This window comes from Pteropus medius, unplaced genomic scaffold (genome assembly GCF_902729225.1).
Source record: "Pteropus medius unplaced genomic scaffold, Ma_sr-lr_union100, whole genome shotgun sequence".
NCBI classification, from domain to species: domain Eukaryota; kingdom Metazoa; phylum Chordata; class Mammalia; order Chiroptera; family Pteropodidae; genus Pteropus; species Pteropus medius.
In genome coordinates, this window is record NW_024352787.1 from 15,228,037 (window position 1) to 15,245,148 (window position 17,112).

At 33.8% G+C, this 17,112-nt stretch overlaps 1 protein-coding gene across 1 annotated transcript in view; it reads right to left on the minus strand.

Moving 5' to 3' along the window:
• HECW1 (HECT, C2 and WW domain containing E3 ubiquitin protein ligase 1) overlaps window positions 1–17,112 on the minus strand; it is a 469,328-nt gene that overhangs the window by 217,475 nt on the left and 234,741 nt on the right. The window lies entirely within an intron of this gene.

Here is a 17,112-nt window from a genome sequence, read left to right on the forward strand (position 1 = left end):
AAGACAAGGACAGTCTCTCTGGGTATGGAGAGGAAGCTGGCCTGGGCTATCTTTTTCTCTGGCCTTCATCTCACCATGTGTGGCCAGGAGTTATTTTTCTGCTTGAGCTGGGGAGGAACCGAGCTCTCCCTTCTAAGTCCCCGATGTCTCCAACTTACCAAAATGCTTTTTACACTGCTTTCATTCACTTTGATTACAGGTCAGATGTCATTTATTTCAGCTCTGTGAGATCCTTGGGAAGTAAGAATTTCCTTTCTCTCGAGACTTTTTCCCTGAAGGGAAATTTTATGCCAGAGTGTGACCACTAAATCAAACACTAGAGTTGCAGGTTGCAAATTTGAAATCTGGATTCTTATATTTGAAATTTCTTAGCCTTCAATTAAATGTTAATAAAAAGAGTTTTTTATAGAAAGGTCATTGAGGATTTAAAAATCAGAATGTTTTCAACTAGACTTTTACTAACACGACGAACATTTATTGGGTACTTACTGTGTAAAAGGCACTGTGCCATATGGCCAATGGGAATACACAGAGCTCAGAGGCTGGCTGGGATCCCTCTCACTGGGAGATTTGTTAAACTTATTTTAGACGTTGGCTCCAGGACCGAGATAATCAAAATCTTTCACTTCTGAAAGTTCCTGAGTCTCCTTAAGTGGTAAATTATGGGTGATATATTTCTTCGTTTATATGTATTCTCTAGGAATATATACTACTTATGCACTTTTTAAATGTTAAAAATGATATCCTATATACTTATTTTCATCCTAATTTTAATTTTAAAAACTTTGGTGTTTCATGGTTAAGTATTGTAATGGATGCATATATATTTGGTTTGTTAGATGATGATGAAGCTCATGTAAATAATATAAAATAAAGTTTCATATATAAATATATACATGTATGTATATTTTATACATATTTTTCTCTGTATAGTTATATATATTTACATATTTATATGACTATGGAGACTAGACTGGTGTTTCTGAATCTGGGATATTCCCCAGTGTTGTTTCATTAAAGAGTAAGTCCTAGAAAATTAGTATCTAGTTCTAGAGACTTTAAGTCAGCCAAAGGAGACAGTGAGTCTCTCTTACAGATTGAATTGTGCCTCTCCCAAATTCATGTGTTGAAGCCTAAACCCCCAATGTGATTGTGTTTGGAAATACTTTTAAAGGAATTAAGTTCTTTAGGATGGGGCCCTAATCCAATAATACTGGTGTCTTTATAAGAAAAGAGAGACACCAGGGATGAGCATTCTCAGAGAAAAGGCCATGTTTGGGCATAGGGAGAAGGCAGCCATTTGCAAACCAAGGAGGGAGGCTTCAGGAGAAACAAATCTAGAAACACCTTACTCTTGGACTTCCAACCTCCAGAACGATGAGAAAATAAATGTTGGTGGTTTAAGCCCCACGGTCTGTATTTCGTTATGCTACACCTAGTCCACTGATAAAGTCACTGTGATTACTCCTTCTCATTGCTGTTTAGGAACACTTTATAAACCAGATATAAAATATAAGTGAAGCTTATTAACATAACAAGACATATTTCAATAGATTCAACCTCATAAGCTACATCTTCAATATTGACAGATCACACCTACATATGTTATCTATGTACTATAGACACCTTTCCCTGTGAGATTTGTGGAGAGTAATGGTCCCAAAGAAGTCCCTCTGAGACTCAGCAAGTATGACACACAAAGCCTTTTGGTTTAAACAAGTAATTCTTACCATGACAAGTCTTGATGTTTAGAGTTTTTTAAAAAGTTTTTAACAATGCCTTTTTGATGATTAAAGTTAAAATATTTTTGTTTAACCCATTCATGCAATAAATCATATCATATATTTGAATAATAAAATAATAACGTACTCTTGCAATTATTTTGTCATATCTCTATAGCTAACTAGTTGCCTTAATTACTACCAGTTTCTACCATGCATAATTTCCTCGGACCTGAAATTATATGTGATACACACACTCTTTGATGTGTGTATAATTTCTATATTATTACATGCTTGAGAATATCTATCTTCTGTTCCCCTCACACATCTTTGACAACTGGTACAGTAGAAAGCAAAACTTTTCCTTTAAATAGTTATCTTGCTAAGTTAAGTGGTGAGGAGGGAACAAAGTTTATTGGCTTTTGTTATTTTAGTATCTTGACAGTTTTCCCTGCTTGTTCATAGAATTCTTCAGTTTGAAAAATCTTCCAAAAATACGTGACTATGTAGTTCTGGAAGCTTGTTGCATGTTGGGTTATTATTTTTTCCTTCTTATTTATGTGTTTACATGTATATTTTATGATATATTCCAGATATCTGAAATACGATTAATACTTTCAATTTTAAGTCTAAAGTGTAATTAAATTTTTAAAATATTTTTTCAATTACAGTTGACATTCAATACTATATTAGTTTCAGGTGAAGCATAGTAGTTAGACATTTATATAACTTACAAAGTAATCCCTCTGATAAGTCTACTACTTACCTGACACCATGCATCGTTATTATAATATTATTTACTATATTCCCTACACTGTACTTAGATCCCCATGACTGTTTTATAATGCCAATTTGTACTTTTTAATGCCTTCACCCTTTTCATCCAGCCCTTCAACACTTCTTTCCACCTGGCAGCATCTATGAGTTTGCTTCTGAACACAGGGATGCATATATCTTTTCAAATTAGTGTTTAGATTTCTTCAAATAGATACCCAGATGTGAGTGCTGGGCTATATGGTAGTTCCTTTTTAATTTTTTGAGGAAACTCCATAAATTTTTTCATAGTGTGTGCACCGATTTACAATCTCATTAGCAATGCATGAGAGTTCTCTTTTCTCCACATCCTCACCAACACTCATTGTGTTTTGATTTATTGATGATAACCATTCAGTGATATTTCATTGTGATTTTATTTTGCATTTCTCTGAAAATTAGAGATGTTGGACATCATTTCATATGTCTATTGGCAATATGTATATCCTCTTTAAAGATTCCTTTCTTTTTTGTGTTTGGTAGCATGAAGTGTGTGTATATATATATTCACATATATATATATTCACACACACACACACACACATACACATATACATATATATATGAATTTATTTATTTTAATTAGTTTCAAGTATACAGTACATGGGTAAGACATTTATATAGTTCGTAAAACGATCCCCCCAATTGCTCCCTCCCTCCCGTGACCCTCCACCTAGCCAACATATTAATGCTAACTGCATTCCCTATGCCGTGCCCCCCATGCCCATGACCATCTATGAGCTACTAATTTGTACTTCTTTAACCCTTCACCCCATTCTCCCAACCCTCCAAAACCCCCTACCCTCCGTCCATGACCAAACTGTCTACTATATTTGTGAGTGCGTTTTTGATTAGTTTGTTCTTTTTATTCCTTAGATTCCACATATAAGTGAAATCATATAGTGTTTATCTTTCTCTGTCTGGCTTAAATAACTCTAGGTCCATCAAAGCAATATCCACATGTAGGGGGCTTGTTTCCTTTCCATTCCTCCACTCTATCTTTTAGTTGGAGCACTTAATTCTTTTCAAGTTGAGATATTTCTTGATAAAAATGTAGTTGTTACCATTCTTTATTCCTGTTTTTAATACATGTTTTTTCTTCTTAAAGAAGTCCCTCCAACATTTCCTGTAATACTGGCTTGGTACTGATAAATTCATTTCACTTATTTTTGTCTGGAAGCTCTTTATCTGTCCTTCAACTCTAAATGCTGAATAAATTATCCTTGGTTGTAGATCATGAGTCTTTATCCTGTTGAATATTTTTGGCCAAGCCCTTTTGTCCTGTATAGTTTCGTTTGAGAAATCAGCTGTCAGTCTAATGGATTTTCCCTTATAAGTAACTGTTTTTCTCTTGCTGCTTTTAATATTCTCTTTGTATTTAAACTTTGGCATTTTAATTATGATGTGTCTTAGGTGGGCCTCTTTGGATCCCCAATTTTTGGAATTCTCTGAGCTTCCTGGGGTTTTATGTCCATATCCTTCACCAGGTTAGGGAAGTTTTCCATCATTATTTCTTCAAATAGCTATTCAACATCTTGATTTTCTTCAGTTATGCCGATCAGATGAATATTTGGACCCTTAATAGTGTGCTATATGCTCTTTAAATTATTTTTATGGTCTTGGCATCTTGTCTCTTGCCATTCTGATTGTGTGTCCTTGGCTTTCCCGTCTTCTAGGTAGGGCATTTGATCCTTTTCTTTATTCACTTTGCTTATTCCTTTGTTTATTCCATTTAATATACTTCTCATCTCAGATAATGTGTTCTTCATTTCAGACTGGTCCCCTTTTATAATTTCCATTTCTATTTTTATGTTTTTGTCTCTTTGTTGAAGTTCTCACTGAATTTATCTACACTTCCCAAAAGTTCATTGAGTATTTTATAACTGGTGTTTTGAATTCTGCATCTGTTAGATTACTTGACTCCATTATATCTGGATCTCTGTTCTGTTCTCTCATATGGTTTCTGCTTCTTTGTCTTCCCATTTTGGCTGCCTTTCCATGTCTGTTTCTAAGCAAAGCTCCTAATTCTTCTAGTCTTATTAGTGTGGATTTATGAAGTAGGTGTCCAGTGGCACAGTCCTGAGAGGGGTTCAGCTGCAGGCCAAATTTAGTCCAACCCTCTGCCCCTCCGGGGCCACCTGTTAACATTCAACAAGCAATCAACAGATGCTGTGCTTATAGTTACCTCAAAAGGCCATGCCAGAAACGGAGGCCAGCTGCCTCCGATGTGAGTCTAGGAGCTGCTCAGCAAAGAGTTCCTGACTCACTGAGGATATACCTAGATGTACTTGGGTGGGACCGCTAGTTGCGGAAGGCGAGGTTTCAGGGAATCCTCTGGGAAAAGCGATCTCTGTTATCTAGTTCAATGACATCACGGCTACAGCTGGGATGTGTCCGTGCATTGGCTCAAAAGAGAACAATGGATACCTCCAACACTTCCGTACTGAACGAGTCTCGCTTTGGCCCTCACTCCAACAATGTCTCCCTGTAAGTCCCCTTTAAGAGGCTTCTGCTGCTGCTGCTGCTGCTGCTGCTGCTGCTGCTGCTGCTGCTGCTGCTGCTGCTGCCTCTGTCTCACTAAGCCACTGGAGACGGGGCAGCCCCGCATCCTTGCCCCATCCTATGTTTTGCTGTTGCAGGGTACTTTCTTGGATTTCTTCCTAGTTGTATGGCTTGTTCATCTAGATCTCAGGCAATTTTTCCTTGCTGCTGCTCCTTGTTTCCATCATAACTTTGATTTAGTCACCAGAAGAATAATCGGAGCCTCTATTTATGCTATATTTTTCCTCCTATATATTTTTTATATTAACTCCTTATCAGATCTATTTTCTCCCTTTTCATTTTGTTGATGGTTTCCTTTGCTGAGCAAAACATTTTTAGTTTGACATTGTCCCATTTGTTTATTTTTTCTATTGTTTCTTTTGCCCAGAGATATATTCAAACTATATTACTAAGAACAATGTCAGAAAGTTTACTGCCTATGTTTTCTTCTATAAGTTTTATCGTTTCAGTCTTACATTTAAGTCTTTAATCCATTTCGAATTTATGCTTCTATATGTAGTAAGAAAGTGGTTTAGTTTTATTTATTTATTTTTCTTTTGCATATATCTGTCCAGTTATCTCCACACCATTTTCTGAAGACACTGTCATTACCCAAAAGCAATCTATAGATTGAATGCAAGCCCTATCAAAATAAGATTGTAGATCTTACCTCCTTTGTCATGGGTGAATTGACCATTTGATGGGTTTATTTCTGGGCTCTCTATTCTGTTTCCTTGATCTATGTATCTGTTTTTATACCAGTACCATGCTGTTTTGATTACTACAGCCTTATAGTTTAATATCCGGTAGCACGAAACTTCCAACTTTGTTCTTTCTTGAGACTGCCATTCTCTTTGGGGTCCTTTATGGTTCCATATAAATTTTAGCGGTATTTGTTGTAGTTCTGTGAAAAATGTCATTGGTATTTTGATAAGGCTTGCATTCAATCTATAGATTGCTTTTGGGTAAATGGACATTTAATGATGTTAATTCTTCCTACCCATGAGCATGACATATGCTTCCATTTATTTATACCTTCTTCAATTTCTTTTTTTTAATATCATAATTTTCCAAGTACAGGGCTTTTACTTACTGGTTAAATTTACATCTGAGTGTTTTACTTTTTTGATGCAATTATAAATGGGATTGTTTCCTTAATTTCTTTCTGAGAGTTTGTTTTTAGTATATAAAAATGCAATTGATTTCTAAATATTAATTTTGTATCTTGGTACTTTAATGAATTCTGTTATCATTTCTAATAGTTTTTTTGGTGGACTTTTTAGGGTTTTCTATATGTAATATTATGTCATCTGTAAATGACAGTTCAAAATCTTCCTTTCCATCTGGATGCTTTTTATGCCTTTTTCTTTTCTGATTGTTGTAGTTAGGACTTTGAATATTATGTTAAATAGAAGTAGTGAAAATGAACATCTTTGTCTTGTTCCTGATTTTAAGAAAAACTTTTAGCTTTTTGCATTGTGTATTATGTTAGTTGTGGGCTTCTCATATATGGCCTTTATTATGTTGAGGTATGTTCCCTCTATTCCCACTTTGCTGAGAGTTTTTATTATAAATGGATTCTGGATTTTGTTGAACACTTTTCCTGCATCTCTTGATATGATCATATAATTTTTATCTTTCAATTTTTGTATGTGGTGTATCACAATTGATGTGTAATTACTAAACCAATCAGGCTTCCCAGAAATAAGTCTAACTTGATCATGGTGCATGATCTTTTTAATGTATTTGGTTTGCTAATATTTTGTTGCAGATTTTCTCCTCTATGTTCATCAAGGATATCAGCTTATAATTATCTATTATTTTGTAATTTCTTGGTCTGTTTTGGAAATTAGCAATGGTGGTCTTTTAAAAAGATTTTTTTTTCTTTCCTCCTCTTCGATTTTTTAAAATAGCTTGAGAATAGCTGTTAATTCTTCTTTGAATGTTTTGTAAAATTCATCTATAGAGTGATCTGGTCCAGGACTTTTGTTTTCTGTAAGTTTTTTGATAAAAGATTTGATTTTGTTAGTAGTAATTGGTCAGTTCAGATTTTCTGTTTCTTCTTCACTCAGTCTTGGAAGATTATATTTTTCTAGGAATATATCCATTCCAGATTGTCCAATTTTTTGCCATATAATTGTTCATAGCATTTTCTTACACTCTTGTGCATTTATGTGGTAGTAGTGTCACTTCTCTTTCCTTTCTAATTTTATTGGAGTTTTTTCTCTTTTTTACTTGATATGTCTAGTTAAAGGTTTATCAGTTTTACCTTTTCAAAGAATCAGCTCTTGGGTTCACTTATCTTATGTATTATTTCTTTTATTTCTGCATTTTATTTATTTCCACCATGATCTTTATTATTTTCTTTCTTCTACTCACTTTGGGCTTTGTTTGCTGTTCTTTGTGTAGTTTCTTTAAATATATCTTAGATTATTTATTTGAGATTTTTCTGTTTCTTGAGGTAGGCATGTATTGCTATGAATTTCTCTCTTAGGATTTCTTTTGCTTTGTCCCATAGATTTTGGGTCATTATGTTTTCATCTTCTATTGTCTCAAAGTATCTTTTTATTTCTTCTTTGATCTCATTGTAAATTCATTTATTGTTTAGTAGCATGTTATTTAATGTCCATGTAATTGTGTGTTTTTCAGTTTTCTTCTTGGAACTGATTTCTAGTTTCGTACCATTTGGTCAGGGAAGAAAGCTTGATATTTTTTAATATTCTTAAATTTATTGAGGCTTTCTTTGTGGCCTAACATGTGGTCTCTCTTAGAAAGGTTCCATGTGCACTTGAAAAGAATGTACATTCTGCTGCTTTGTGATGAAATGTTCTAAATATATCTATTAAATCCATCTGGTCTAATGTGTCATATAAGGCCCCTATTTCTTTGTTGATTTTCTGTCTAGAAGATCATTTCAATAGCATCAATGGGGAGCTAAAGTCCCTTACTATAAGTATATTACTGTCAATCTCTCTCTTTTTGTTGGTCAATATTTGCAATTTTTCTGTTCCTATGTTGGGTGCATAAATGTTTACAAGCATTATATCCTCTTGTTGGACTGATCCTTTTATCATTATGTAATGTTCTTTGTCTCTTATTATAGACTCTGTTTTAAAATCTTATTTGTCTGGTATAAGAATTGCTACTCTATTTTTTTTCTGTCTGCATGAATTATCTTTTTCCATCTTTTACTTTCAGTTCGTGCATGTTTCAATCTGAAGTGGGTCTCTTATAGGCAGCATATTTATGAGTCTTGTTTTCTAATCCATTCAGCTATCCTATGCCTTTCAACTGGAACTTTTAATCCATTTACTTTTTAAGTAATTACTCATAGGTATATACTTATTGTCATTTTATTACTCATATTTTTTATCTTTTTATCTTCTTTTTCTAAAAAAGTCCCTTTAACATTTTTTTTAATACTGGTTTGGTGGTGATGAACTTCCTTAGCTTTTACTTGTCTGGGAAGCTCTTTATCCTTCGAGTCTAAATGATAGCCTTTCTGGGTAGAATATTTTTGGTTGTAGGTTTTCGCTTTTCATGACTTTGAATATTTTATGCCAGTCTCTTCTGACTTGCAAAGTTTCTTTTGTTAAATCAGCTGACAGTCTTATGAGAGCTCCCTTGTAGGTAACTAACTACTTTTGTCTTGTTGCTTTTCAGATTTCTCTCTATTTTTAACCTTTAGCATTTTAATTATGATGTATCTTGGTGTGGGCCTCCTTGGGTTCATCTTGTTTGGAACCGTCCGCACTTTCTTCTCCAGATTGGAGAAGTTTTCCATCATTATTTATTCAAATAGGTTTTCAATTGTTTGTTCTCTCTCTTTTCCTACTGGTACTCCTGTGATATAGACTTTGTTATGCTTAATGTTGTCCCAGAGGCCCCTTAAACTATACTAATTTTTTAAAATTCTTTATCCCTGGTGATACTCTGATTGTGTTTTTTCCAGTACCTTGTTTTCCAAATCTCTGATTGGATCCTCTGCTTCATAAAATCTGTTGTTGAGTCCATGTAATATATTATTTATTTCAGTTATTGTATTCTTCATTTCCGACTTTTTTTTTTTTTTTTTTAGACTTTCTGTCTCTTTTTGTAAGTTCTCACTCAGGTCATCTGCTTTTCCTCTCAGCTTATTGATCATTTATAACTAGTGATTTGAACTCTATGTCTGGTTGATTGCTTTTCTACATTTTGTTTAATTTTTTTTTTCTGGATTTTTGTTCTGTTCTTTTGTTTGGACATGTTTCTTTGTGTCCTTATTTTGGCTACATCTCTGTTTTTGTTTCTATGTATTATGTATATATGCTACATCTCCCATGCTGGAAAGGTTGCCTTATACAGTAGGTGTCCTGTGAGGCCCAGCAGTGCAGCTTCCCTGATCATCTCAGCCGGGATCTCCAGGGGTATCCCTTGCATATATTGTGTATGCCCTTCTGTTGTAGTTGGGTTTTGATTGCTATTGGCACATCAGTGGGCGGGATTTACCTTCAGGATGACTAGCCAGGAGGACTGGCACTGACTACAGTGGATGAAATTTTGTTTGGGGCTGTGCCACAGAGAAAGATTCACTTTAGTGGGGCTTTGGTGACTGTTGAATCCTCTCTTTGCGTGTGTCATTTGTGGAGCTAATTGTTTCATGCTCTGGTATTATCTAAAGCTGTCCATCAGATATTTTGTTTCAGGGGCCCTTTGGGAGGGGCTTCAGTGTATGCTTTGGTCTGCCACTGTCTTGCCGATCCTGGGGCAAGGTAGAAGCTACAAAGTGATCTGCGGCTGGGTGAAGGCAGGACTCAACAAAAAAACAGTGGTACCTGCCAGGAAGAAGTGTATTTTTTTTAATCAGGAAATGTTTTCATCCTTAATTTCATTAGTTACTACTTTCTCTCTCTCTTTCTTTTTTTAATTATTGACTGTAGGTTTAATCTCTAAGTCTTTTTTTGATCTATTTTCATCTCCTATTTCCACTAAGTTTGGAATAAATTTTCTAAGGCTGTCTTCTCATTCAGTAATTCTTTTTCCCATAGTTTCTAAATCATATATCTGTTACTGTAAGAAAATGGCCCCCATTATCTTCCTATTGTCCTTTTTTTACTCTTTATCACTCTCTTACATTGTTTCAAAGATTCAACCTTCTTTTGAATCATGTTGAGAACACAAGCTAAATTTTCTAGAATTTCTTTCTGTTTATTGTATTGAATTTATTTTAAAAGGAACCAATTTCTATGAGTTTTTATAATATTTCTCTTCATTTGACCCAGAGAATACTTTTTATAATTTGTGATAGTAATGCATGGAATGCAACAACAGATACTTTTCTTGTCTTAAAAATATCTATACCAAGCAACCCAAGTGTCCATTGATGGATGATGAATGAATAAACAAAATTTAGTATATACATAGAGTGCAATATTGCTCAGCCTTAAAAAGGAAAGAAATTCTGACACATGCTATAATATGAATGAACCTTGAAGACATTATGCTAAATGAAATAAGCCAGTCACAAAAAGACAAACACTGAATGATTCTACTTATATGAGGTACCTAAGGTAGTCAAATTTATAGAGGCCGTAAGCCAGTGGTGGTTGCTAGGAGCTAGGAGGAAGAGAAAAGAGGCATTGTTGTTTAATGAATAAAGAGTTTCAGTTTGGGATAATAAGAAAGTTTGGGAAACATATAGTGTTGATGGTTGAACAACAATTTGAATGTATTAATGGCACTGAACTGTACACTCAAAATGGTTAAAATGACAAATTTTGTGTTATTATATTTTACCACAATAAAAAAATTAAATTTTCAATGAAATGCACCAGATGGTCTGTGTATAAAGAGATATTTTACTCAAATTTATACTTTTTATACACAGGTAAAGTAAAATTAACAAGCTTCAGGAAAAAGAGAGAATTACCAAACCAATATGCATCAGTAGCACATACATTGCTTACCTTCTGGGATGTGGTAACTGTTGGGATCCCCAGAGTCTCCAACCTGCTTTTCCTCTAGCTCTTCCCACTCCAAGTTTAGGACATGTCAATGATACTGTAACCATTAAAAATTTCTCAGAATATTTGGTCTGAAGACTCTCTTCATCTATGGTTTTAATTATTGATCATGGTTTTCAATATTGATCAGTTTTTTTTTTTGCCTTTTTTTTCTATTTAACTTTCCCATAGGAGTGAATGTGGGGTGTGGGTAGACTAAAGTAGGCACTTGACACCTGATCCCTGCTGTGAAAAGCGGATATTTAGCAATTGGTTTTAGCCCTCTTAGGTCAACATCTACTAAGAGACATTTTTTTCCTAATTATTATTATTTTTTTACTGAGACATTTTTTCCCTTTTCATCATATTGTGACCACAATTTTTAAGTATTTAGAGTTAGCCAGACAAGCCATGGGAAAAAAATGGACAGAAAGGAAATTGAACATTTTTTTCCTTGATGTAACTGACTTTTCTGTTTTTTCTTTTTAATTATCGATTTTAAAATAATGAAACAACTGAGAAAAAAAAAACAAAATGCCACAATCCCACTATTATAATAACTACTGTTGATTTGTTAAAAGTCATCTATTGTTAGGTAGATACAGGTATAAAAACAGGTAAAAAAAGGAAAGAAATTAATTGTTAGATAAAAAGCCTGCTCATAAGGACACTCATCCAATCCTCACAAAATCCTGAGAGGTAGCCATTATTACTCATTTTTTATCTTTTCCTGAAAAGAATTTTATATTTCTCTAACTATTAATCAAAATTTTTACATAAATGGGGTAATATTAAAAGCACTATGCTTTGCTTTCTTAAGTTAATAAAACATATTGGGGAATTTTCTCCATAATCACAATTGGATCCTCTCAATCTTCTACGCTTGGGATGCAGTGCCCCAATGGTAAACACTTGGTTTTTCCTGTTGTTGCTATTCCTACAATCCAGCAAAGAATATTTTGTAAATGCGCCCAAGAAATTTTTGATAAATTACATATATTTAAAAAACTGTGTCAAGAAAATGGACCCAATAGCATACATATGCTTCTCCTAAACCCTCATCATACCTGGCTACCATCAAACTTAAAATTTTTGCTTTCTGATTGGAGTATCTTTTTAAAAAATTACTTTATTATTTTCTTTTAGAGCAGTTGTAGGTTTACAGCAAAAGTGAGCAGAAAGTACAGAAAATTCCCATGTACTCCTTGTCCCTACATATGTATAGCCTCCCCTATTATCAACATCACCATCCACAATGGTATATATGTTACAATTGATAAACTTATATTGACACAACATTATCACCCAAAGCCCCTGGTTTAATTAGGACTCATTTGTGGTGTTGTCAATTGCATGTGTTTCAAAAAACGTGTGGTAACATGTATCTACCATTAAGTGTCATATGGAATAGTGTCACTGACTTCAAAATTCTCTGTATTCCTCTTGTTCATTTTTCCTCCCCCTCCACAATCCCTGGCAACTACTCATCATTTTACTGTCTGCATGGTTTTGCTTTTTCCGGAATGTCATATAGTTGGAATCATACAGTACGTAAGATTTTCAGATTCTTTCACTTAGTCATAAGCATTTAAAATTCCTCCATGTCTTTTCATAGCTTGATAGCTCATAATAATAATCTATGGTCTGAATTTATCCACTTGCATAATGAAAGACATTTTAGTTGATGCCAAATATGGGCAATTATAAATAAAGCTGTTGTAAATATCTGTGTACAGGTTTTTATATGGACTTAAGTTTTCAGCTTTTTTGAGTACACAAGGGAGCATGATTACTGGATTCTATGGAAGGCTATGTTTAGTTTTGTAAGAAAGTCCAAACTATCTCCCAAAGTGTCTGTACCAATTTGCATTCCTATTGGCAATAAAGAAGTTTCTGTTGCTCCATTCCTTGTCAGCATTTGGTGTTGACAGTGTTTTGGATTATTACCATTCTAATAGGTGTATAGAAGTACCTCATTGTTGTTTTAAGTTGCATTTTCATGATGACAGATGATGTGCATCTTTTCAAATGATTATTTGACATTTTTATGTCTTCTTTTGTGAGATGCCCAGGTATTTTGCCCATTTAAAAACTGAGTAGTTTATTTTCTTATTGTTGAGATTTAAGAGTTCTTTGTATATTTTGAACAACAGTCTTTATCAGATATGTCTTTTACAAATATTTTCTTCTCATCCCTTTATGGAGTTGTTTATGTGTTTATTGGCTATTATAAATTTTTTTCCTTAAAAACTGACTTTAGGGTTTTTTTTATCTGTTCTTCAAATGGTTTGTCTTTTCTTTAACAATGTAAGTTCTAAGTAAATTAAGGAAGTCAGCTTTTTGCCTGATTTTAAAATCAGTGTCCTTTCTTCTTTTTTAGTTCTTATTTTTTAGAACTTTTTTTCCACTGAAATTTTTTATGTATGCAATGCAATTTATTAGTACACTTCCTTTATGGCTTTAGATCTTCTGTTCTGCTTAGAAATAACTTATTCCTGTCCAGGACTATATATTATTCATTCATGCTTTCTTAATAAAATTTTTGTGTTTTTTTAATATTGAAATCTTTTATTTATCTATAATTTGTACATATGAAATCAGGAATGATAAGATATTTTGATGTATGTGTGTGTATTTCAATAGTTTGCTTAGCTGCCCTTATACCATTTACGACAAAATCTCTCCCACACTGATTTGAAATATTATCTTAATTGTGAACTAAAATTTCTAATATCCAGGGACCTACTTCCTAACCATCTACTTTTCTGTTGTTCTATTACTCTATTTCTTCATCAACTATTTTAATTATTATAGTTTCATAGTATGTTTTAATTCATGGCAAGCTAATTTTCCTTTATTATTCTCATTATCCAAAAACATCATAGCTTTGCTCACAATTTGGTTTTGATAAATCTAGGGTTACTTTGCTGTTTAAAAGCATCTCACTTAAAGATTCCACCAAAAAAAAAAAACTGTTAGAAATGATCAATGAATTTAGTAAAGTTGCGGGTTACAAAATTATTATTCAGAAGTCAGTGGCATTTTTATATACCCATGATGAACTTTTGGAAAGAGAAATTAAGAAAACAATCCCATTTACAATTGCATTGAAAACTATAAAATACCTAGCAATCAAATTAACCAAGGAGGTAAAAGACTTGTTCTCAGAAAATTATGTCATTAAAAAAATAAATTTAAAAAGATACAAATAAATGAAAGCATATACCATCCTTCCATCATCATTAAAATGGCCTTACTATCCAAAGCAATTTATAGATTCAATAAATCCCTATCCAAATATCAACTAAATTTTTCAGAGAGCTAGAACAAATAATCTTGAAATTTATATGGAACCGTCAAAGAACTCAAATAGCATGGCAATCTTGAGAATGAAGAACAAAGTTGGAGGTATCACAATACCTAACATCAAAGTATATTACAAGGCTACAGTAATCAAAACAGCATGGCAATGGCATAAAAACAGATATATTGATCAATGGAAGAGAACTGAGAGCCCAGAAATAAAGCCACGCCTATATGCTCACTTAATATATGACAAATGAGGTAAAATATACAATTGGGTAAAGAATGTCTTCAATAAATGGTGTTGGGAAAATTGGACAGATACATGCAAAAAACAAAATGAAACTGGAACACTTTCTTACAACATATACAAGAATGGACTCAAAATGAATTAAAGACTTAAATGTAAGAACCAAAACCATAAAACTTCTAGAAGAAAACATAGACAGTAAACTCTCTGATATTGCTAACAGTAATTTCTTTTTGGATATATCTCCCTGGTCAAGGGAAACAAAAGAAAAAATAAACAAACGGAACTACATCAAACAAAAAAGATTTGCAAAGGAAATATCAACAAAACAAAAAGACCACTGACTGTTTGGGAGAAGATATTTGCTAATGGTACATCTGATAAGAGGTTAATATCTAAAATATATAAAGAACTCATACAATTCAACAAAAAAAAGAAAACAAACAATCCAATTTAAAAATGGGCAGAAGACTTGAACAGTTATTTCTCCAAAGAAGAAATACAGATGGCCAATAATGTGTAAAAAGATGCTCAAGGTCACTAATCATCAGAGAAATGCAAATTAAAACCACAATGAGATATCACCTGACATCTGTCAGAATGGCTATCATCAATAAATCAAAGAACAACAAGTGCTGAAGAGGATGCAGGGAAAAGAGAACCCTCGTACATTGTTGGTGAGATTGAAAATTGGTACAGTCACTATGGAAAACAGCTGGAGGTTCCTCAAAAAATTAAAAATGGAGATACCTTATGACCCAGCAATTGCAATTCTGGGTATTTATACAAAGAAAATCAAAACAATAATTTGTAAAGATCTATGCACCCCTATGTACATGACAGCACAATTTACAATGCCAAGATATGGAAGTAACCTAAATGCCCCAAAACAGATGATTGGATAAAGAAGTTATGGTTCATATATATGATAGAATATTACTCAGCCATTAAAAAAATAAAATCCTACCATTGGCAACACATGGATAGGCCTAGAGGTTATTATGCTGAGTGAAATAAGTCAGATAGAGAAAGATAAATACCATATGGTTTCACTTACATGCAAATCTAAGGAACAAAAAGAATAAACTAATCAAAAAAGACTCACGAATACAGAGGACAATTTGGTGACAGCCAGAAGTACAAATTAGTAGTTGATAGATGGTTATGATATTGGGGAGCACGGCATAGGGGCATAGGGAATGCAGTTAGCATCAATATATTGGCTAGGTAGAAAACTGGAGGAGAGAAGGAGCAATAGGGGAATCATTTTATAAACTATATAAATGTCTAACTAATGTACTGTATACCTGAAACTAATAAAAATATAAAGCAGAGAAAAAAATAATTTAAAAAAGTATTCTACTTGTGACGTCAGAAGTATGGTACTGTGAAAGATGTCCCTACATCTCCCTCCTTGAAATAACAATAAGCTGAACATCTAAACCTCAACCAATAACACCCAACCTGCATACAAGTATATCTAAGCAAGTGATCTGTGCATAAAAGCTGCCAGAGGTCAGAATCCCAGGAGTCTGGAGGATAGATTGGGAGAAATGAAGAAGCTACCTTTCACAGCCAAAACTCCCTGCAGGAGGAGGGGGAGAGGGGAAATTGTGGCCAGTTCCCAGAACATTTCTGCCTGAGGAATCTGTGAGATCAGTGAAGTGGAGTCCAAGGATTAGGGTTGAAAGCAGAGTGGGAACTAAGAGCAGAGTGGCAATAGATGGATCTTAGCTGCAGCAGTCGGGAAGCAGGAGGCTGAGATATGGAGAGTAGCAACAACCCCTACCCGCCAACCCAGAATGCTTCATCCTCTCACCCCATATACTCCAACCGCAAACACCATCAAGCTCCAGGGGAATTTGAGCAAATAATACCCAAACTCGCTAACACTGACAGGGACTGAGACCATGGTAGTGATCATGATTGAATATTTATAAGAAAAAAGTCATTATTAAGTCTCAAAGCAGGGACTGAAGAGGCTTGGATGCCACCCACTGAAAATCAAAAGAAAAAAACTTTCTTAGCAACAGGCTAAAGAGAGATCTTTATATAATAAATCTTCTTTCTGGGACAAAAGAAGAGTACACTTTCATTAATGCCCAGGTGGAGAAATAGTGCACTAAATGCCATGAACAACCTAGGTGACAATGTAGCTCAGAAAGAAAGAGGAAAATCTCTATAAAATAAGCTTAGAAACATAGAAATATGTGACTTAATGACAGAGAATTCAGGATTGTACTTCTGAAAAAATAAGATCCAAAATAATTCAGATCAAAAATTCTAGGAGTTGAGAAAAAAATTAGACCAGCAGAGTGAGTTTTTAACAAAGAGATTGTAACCCTAAAAGAATGAAATAGAACTTCTGGAGATAAAGAACACACTAAAAGAAATGAAGAATAAAATAGCAAGGTTGGGAAATAGAGTTGATGAAATTAAAGAAAGGGTCAGTGATATTGAAGACAGAAATCTAAAAATAATTCAGAAAGAAGAGTGACCAAAG